Source organism: Diospyros lotus, chromosome 14 (genome assembly GCF_014633365.1).
Source record: "Diospyros lotus cultivar Yz01 chromosome 14, ASM1463336v1, whole genome shotgun sequence".
Lineage (NCBI taxonomy): Eukaryota > Viridiplantae > Streptophyta > Magnoliopsida > Ericales > Ebenaceae > Diospyros > Diospyros lotus.
The window spans coordinates 5871786-5878965 of NC_068351.1; the positions used below are offsets into that span (position 1 = coordinate 5871786).

At 35.4% G+C, this 7180-nt stretch overlaps 1 long non-coding RNA gene across 1 annotated transcript; it reads left to right on the forward strand.

The window, feature by feature from the left end:
* Positions 1-1503: 1503 nt before the first annotated feature.
* Positions 1504-3214, forward strand: LOC127791217 (uncharacterized). The gene is made up of 3 exons (XR_008020885.1): positions 1504-1719; positions 1814-1869; positions 2889-3214. It is a non-coding gene; the product is annotated as an uncharacterized LOC127791217 (long non-coding RNA).
* The last annotated feature ends 3966 nt before the right edge of the window (positions 3215-7180 follow it).

Sequence of the window (7180 nt, forward strand, 5' to 3'; positions counted from 1 at the left end):
TTGCACAAAAACCTTGTGATCTTCTGCCAAAACTTTCCTGTCATACCTAAGTTCATCCTGAATTAGCTTGTTTTTAGTGAATGATGCATTGACACACAGAAAAGGCATTGATGGAAAATCATGAAGACTTCTTCTAGTGCTCCTCAATATCTTTTCAATCTCCATGAGAGGGTAGTTTTTAGTTTCCTTCTCGCTCAACTCCAAACCTATTTATTACCAAAAAAAATGAAAAAAAAATATTGTCATGGGTTAAAAAATGATTAAAAAAACATTTACACCAAAACCCTAAAAAAAATATGATGACATTTTACCTTGGGGGTTCAAACGATTCTTCATCTATATAGAATATCGTCTGAAAGAAATTGCCAACATTGTTGCCATACATATTCAGCTCTTGCCAAAGATTCTAACATCAAGAAAATTGCTAATAGATTCCTTAATGAATGTGCAGAACCCCAATGACTTGCTTCAACTATTCCATCTACGTACTCTTTATCATCGTCAAGTTAAACGAGTGCATAGCAAGTATCTCGAAATGAAGAATATTGAACACTGTTCACACATTTAATTTCTTCATAACTCATAAGGCCCCATACAATATTCAATAGAGTTCTCAAGTAATACATTTCCCCACAACCTGGAGGAACATAAAATACTTAACCTATTGAGAAACCATGTTGTCTAGGTTGTCATTCTTGTTGACCTTGCTTCCAAACAAATCTTGTTGGGAATTCTACCTACGTGAGGTCCTTCGCATCATTGTACTTCTTATTTGCATCCATCCATGCAGTGAACATGCTATGCTTTATAGTAGGACGACTTAATATATCATCTATTAGATCCAAATCTGAAAAAATAACATTCTACTAGTCAAGAAGATGAAATGACAACTTCTCAATCAGTGGATCTTTGTAGTGAATGTCAAATCCAAACATTCTCCAAGCAGCTTCGCATGGGAAAATATATCTACAATCGTAATACATATTTATCTCATCAATCTTGTTATCGGCATACCCATCGTCGACACTCTAATAAAAATTTGCAGTGTAACGCCCCGTTAATGGTAATTTAAATTAATTTTGGGATAATTTGATTTAAAAGAAATATAAAAGTAATTTGTTGTGATTTTAAGGAAATAAGAAATTAAGATAATTAATTTTGTTATTTTGGGAATTTCTGGAAAAAGGAAAAAAAATTAAAATAAATCAAGTTGTGGGATTTTTAGAAGTTCTGGGCATTTCTATAATTATTATAAGGGGGTGAGAGTGTAATTAATGGAAGTTTAGGGGTGCTGGCGTGAGTTGCGGAAAAGGCCAAACATCATTTTAAATATAACATATCGCATATATGTGTTGAAGATGCATGCGGGCGCAAGCAGTCACGCGTGAGGCGGCCAGGCGGTGGAAGCGGCTTCGAATCCGCGGGCAGGCGCGCGAGGCTGAGGATTTTTGGCTAATTTTAATCAGCTAAAGATGTCCGAAACGACGTCGTTTCAGTGAGGCGGTGGCCTCCCCCAGCGGCTGGCCGCGCGTTACCACGTGGCGCCTCCTCCTCATTCGTTTTGGAGCCGCATTTTAGCTCGATTTCGGGCGTGATTTTGAGCAAACGAACAGTAAAAAAAATTACAGAGAAGCAGCAGCATGCGGGAGGAATTTTCAGAGAATTTTGGAGCCAAAAATTCAAATTAAATCCCGTTTAACCCCTGATTTAATATTCCAGGTATGTTCCTAAGCTAGTAATTAATATTCTCTGTGGTCAAAATTTTATTTGGAGCCTAATTTTATTAATTTTGTTAATAATTGGAATATTGCAGTTTGTATAACTTTGACCGCGTTTGGTCAAATTGAGCCTAAGGCTATCTTCGAAAAGGTAAGTTCTTTATACCCTCATTGTCGATTCTTTCGATGTCAATTTATTTGACCTCCCTTCATTGGATTTGGCTGTTAATAAATTATGAAATTTAAACGGTGTGTTTAATAATTTAATTTATTAACCTAGTTTCGAGGGTATTATTCGTTGGTTGCTTACGGGGGTTTGTATCACCCCCAAACCTATGGGAATGATGTCATACTCACCCGGGGCTAGGTTCTTAGCTGTCGGGTATTATTATTGGATTTTTGGTTATTTATTGGCTAGAGCGGTTGGGAAGTGGGGGCAAGGGTTAGCTATTCGGTGACGGTGTGACTGTTGTACGTTTTATCTTAGGCCGTCAGATGGTTTTTCTTAGTCACTGACCGGTGACCGGTGCTAGGCACTGTTGACTGGCTCTACCGTTATGTGATTATAGCATGCTTGATTATATTTTATTCTTGTTGCATGGTTTGGTATGCACATGGGTACGGGCTGCATGATGGGATTATCATGATTTGGTTATGCTTGATCACAAACATTCTAGATTGGTCAGGTTGCATCCAGCATGGGCATATGCATTGCGTGTGATTTACTATATGGGCGGAGCATGGCCTGATACCTGGATGTATGAGCGCCTTGTATCACGTTGTTGCTCATTACGCCATTGCATTTTATATGCATTACATGGTTACTGGTAGTATTTAGTTCTTGGACGGGAGTACCATTCCGAGGGAGCCTATGGCTTGGCTATCGGGAGTACCAACCCGGGACAGTGCGCACAGGTTTGTTGGAGATCTATGTTTCCTTTCAGGGCAGTGGCAAGTTGGTATGGGACTTGGGTGCCAGGTATCTTATGTGGGCCCCAAGGACCGGTATGTGCTTTCATTATGCGGTACTGTTGCGTTGTTGCGTCACATGGCTTGTGTGTACATGTGGGTTTATATTGGGAGTGGTCTCTTCTTCTGTTTCATTTACAGCCTTCTTTTTCATATAAACTTGCTGAGTCTTGCGACTCACCTTACTTTCCATCATTCCAGGTAAGGGTAAAGCTAAAGTTGAGGGCGAGGACCGCGCCACCTAGCAGTCAGCCGTGTCGGTAGGGTGTACAGTTTGCTGCCCCCGTCTTCTCTGATGTTTTGTTAGGAATTTTGACTCTCATTTTGACTGTGCCCAGTTGTTCCTTGTATCTTTTATTTATTAGCATAGGTGTCTGTATATTTTTATATACTCCTTGACCGCTGTTCCAGCGGGGTACTCGTGGGCGTGCATGTATATTGTTCTGCTTCCGCTGTTGTATTTTTCGTATGTATGCATGCCAGGGTATTTTTGTCTTATGTCTATTTTTCTTCCCTCCATGTAAGCGCTTTCGTTCGGATAGACCGGGCGGTTGGGATATCCAGGCGGGGGTGTTTACATGCAGTAACTCGATCATGTCCCATATTTACGTACTTAAAAAAATATTTAATTGACCTTGACGGATTGCACCACTCCACATGCATTAATGTGAGCACTGTATTTCAGTAACAAGTACCTGTTATGGGGAACCATATATCGATTATCAAGTTCAATACCATTCTTTTGTATAATCCTTCCATTGTCTCGTCGTTGGTAAATAGGGTATCCATATTCATCAACGTACGTTCGTAGAATTAACAAACTTTTTTGGGAAATGTTTAGTGCATCGACGACTACATAATAATTTCACTCACTTACTTAATCAGGGATTTCGACTGATATGATATGGTCAATATCATCATTAGATGGAAACTTTTCATCTTTAGCCAAAAAAACAATATATGTGCATGTGGCAAACCACATTTCTAGAACTCAATAGTATACATTACTGTAATAAAAAGTAATGTTTACAAAAAAAAACTTTAAATAATGATAAAAAAATTTCAAATAAATAACATGACAAAAAAAGAAGAGCACATATATAGATGTAAACAATAAAAAAAAACATACATGCTCTAACTGTTTCAAAGACTTTGTTATGCCTAAGATCTTTCATTAAATTATTTAACTTCATCTTGAATACCCTACAAAGTATATCAGGTCTGTTCTCTGCTTTTAGTCTTCTTTTCTCTAGGAAACGCACAACCTCTGGCCATTTCGAATTACATGTGAATGTAATAAACAAATCAGGATATCCAGCCCACTTGCATATAACCATTGCATCTTAGTAGTTTTGGATCATATATCGCGCCCCACCAGTAAATGTAGACTGTAAAATAACTTGCTTGCCTTGAGAAATATGATTAGTTTCACCTCTTAATATTGCTTCAATTAAACCTCTATACATCTCACACCTCAATTCCTTTTGGTGCATCCATACTTATGCCAATCTTGAAGACTTGACCATCGTGTAAGCATCGACCAAAAATTGTTAGAACAACCATCTAGAGAATAAAATGATTGGTGACTCACATGCCCTTTCCTGCAAACGATATGCAAAAAACTCTCTCATGCTTATCTTTTTTTGTCCAGACTTTTCTTTGAAATTTAAGTTTTTTTAGTTCGACATCTTCTCTGTAATTGTCTTGACCATATAGAAAAAGTAATGGACATTATAGTCCAAGGTACGAAGCATTTAATTCATTGATCCATTACAATAACCCAATTCAAGTTTCAACAATAATATATCTCTCTCGCAGGCAAAGTCTCCAAATCACCAACTACTAAAGCTGCAACTTTAGATATAAATGACATATTGTATCTCCTACCATCATGACCTCTCTTTCCTAGAAGCCTGAGTTTAATGCTCGAGCAATCTTGCTAACGTAAGGTTTCTCTAACCATTTGGAATGACTTTATCAGAACATTATTTTCATCAAACATCTTTTTCAATTCAGATATGATCTCCTTATGTAGATTGTTCCCCTCAGAATCTTGGCTACAATGGTAAAATATGAAGTAGTTTAAATTTGTAAGTATAAAATAACTAATAGAAAACAAATAATGCAATTCGAAAGAAAAAGGTTTATACCCTACAACATGTAATATGTTCGCGACTTTGTTATCTGTATCGTAAATGTATAACTGTGCAAATTTAGGCAAAGATCTTTCAATTGGCAACAAACTCCCAATCAGGTGTGAGTTTTGACTGTGCAATCTGAACAAAGGTGGCGATTTACCCTAGTTTATACTAGAGTCAATCTTTCCTCCCATTGATGTGAAGGAAAACATCATGTTGTACATTTGAATGATCTCAATGAAATGCCTACTTTTCTCGTCACCTACATAGAGTAGATCATTTAGAACTTGAGGAGGCCATGGCATACGTGGAAGCTCAACTTTTCCTTGTATGCAACACAATGGGAATTTTGGTTTTTTTCGTATTATAATTTTTGCCAACTCTCTTGTCATACCAAAATATAACACCTCAAAATTCACATTTGTGTGATGCATCACCAATGTCAGCGTATTCTGCCAAATCAAAAATAAAATATGTTTTTGAGTTATGAAAATCGCAATACACCACATGTAACATCCTGTATCGAGCAATAGGAAAGACTAGAACAACTTACCTTGATGGACTTACGCGAACTTTCCAAGGAATCACCTATCCTTGAGTTTCCTCAGCTCAAGCAGGCTTAATCTGTGAGTTCTTTGCCTACATTCAGCCTAAAATGTATTTAGTTGGTGTTATTTCCTTTTTTACTTATTCTCGATATATATTACACTTTTCTGGGTTATTGGGGTATTACATTCTCCCACATTGAGCACATGACGTCCTCGTCATGCGACCTTACAATTGGTCTCAACTCTCCCCCGTCCAGTGTTCCCGATCCAGTACCCCCAGCCTTGGGGTAGTACATGGTCCCCAGTCCAGTACCCCCAGCCCTTTGCTAGTACACAATCCCAACACGCGGCCCGGGTCGGCTCTGATACCACCTGTAAATATTGCATCGAGCGATAGAAAGGACCGGAACAACTTACTCTGATAGGCCTACGCGAAATTCCCAAGCGGTCACCTATCCCCGAGCTTTTCCAGCTCAAGCACATTTAACTCAGGAGTTCTTTGCCTACATTCAGCCCAAAAGGTATTCAGTTGATATTGTTTCCTTTCTTACTTATTCTCGATATATACTATCATTCTCTGGACTCTTAAGGTATTACACTACAGTCTAAAAATTAGTAAGAGAATACACCGTAGATGGTTAGGAAAGTAATTTCAAACTTGTGTAAAGTATTAAGACATCGTATTCAAATTCCATTATACAAATCCTCAAAGTTAGGTGTATTTATTATGTAGCAAATGCTCATATATATTGAATAAAATTTTGTTATCCATATAGACAAAAAAAATGTGATAACACTAACTAAGTTTGAACATACTATAGAGATTGCATGATTTTGTTAACGAACAACCCAAGAATACCCTTGGTAAAGAATATGCAAAAAAATAATACGATGACATTATAATTTTTATGAGGTAATGTATAATTGATTAAATATTTTCACACAATTGATTCTTCAATATATACATTTGAAGTAAGCACATATATGTAAGGATGAAATGAATTATTCCATAATTGAACCAAATGTATTATGGTCCAATAAAATTTTAATTAATTAAAAACCATGTTATTGATGCATTATCGATAATCATTTAATATTATTAGTAAAAGATTAACTACATATAAAAATTTAATTTTAAAAAATTATTATATTATACGTTAACCTAATAATTAAATAAAAGTCAATAAAATTGATCTTATTATAAAAACAATTTAAATTTAAATGATTTAGTATAGTATTACTTTAATATCAATATATCATTTTCCTTATGTAGATAATGCTTATAATTATACATTAACATAATAAATGCGCAGAATATTAAATTTACTAAAAACATTAATTTACATATACCTTAACAAAATCTCGAAATTGATACATAACGCCTTTTTAATGCATAACGAATTATTGACTATTATGTTTTAATATAAAATTTGTTTTTCTTTGCTTACTACTGTATGTATTATAATATCAATCGATGGTAATTTAGGTGAAAAATCATTGTTTGAGAAACTTGCGACTATCCTCCATCTTAATATATATATTAAGAAAAATATTAAGATAATTTTTAGCATATCCAATGCTAAGTAATATTATTTAACTAAATTAAACCTTTTTATTAATGTCAATCTTAAGAAGAAAAAAACTGTAAATTAGAAAGATAGGCTCTTCATATAATTACTTAAAAAAAATTTGGTAAAAAATAAGTTACAACTTTCAATTACCAAGGTTCACACATCATTTAATTTTGATATCCTTGCTAAATTGGGAAGTAGATTTTTTTTTCTAAATTCTTACCAAATAAATAAAA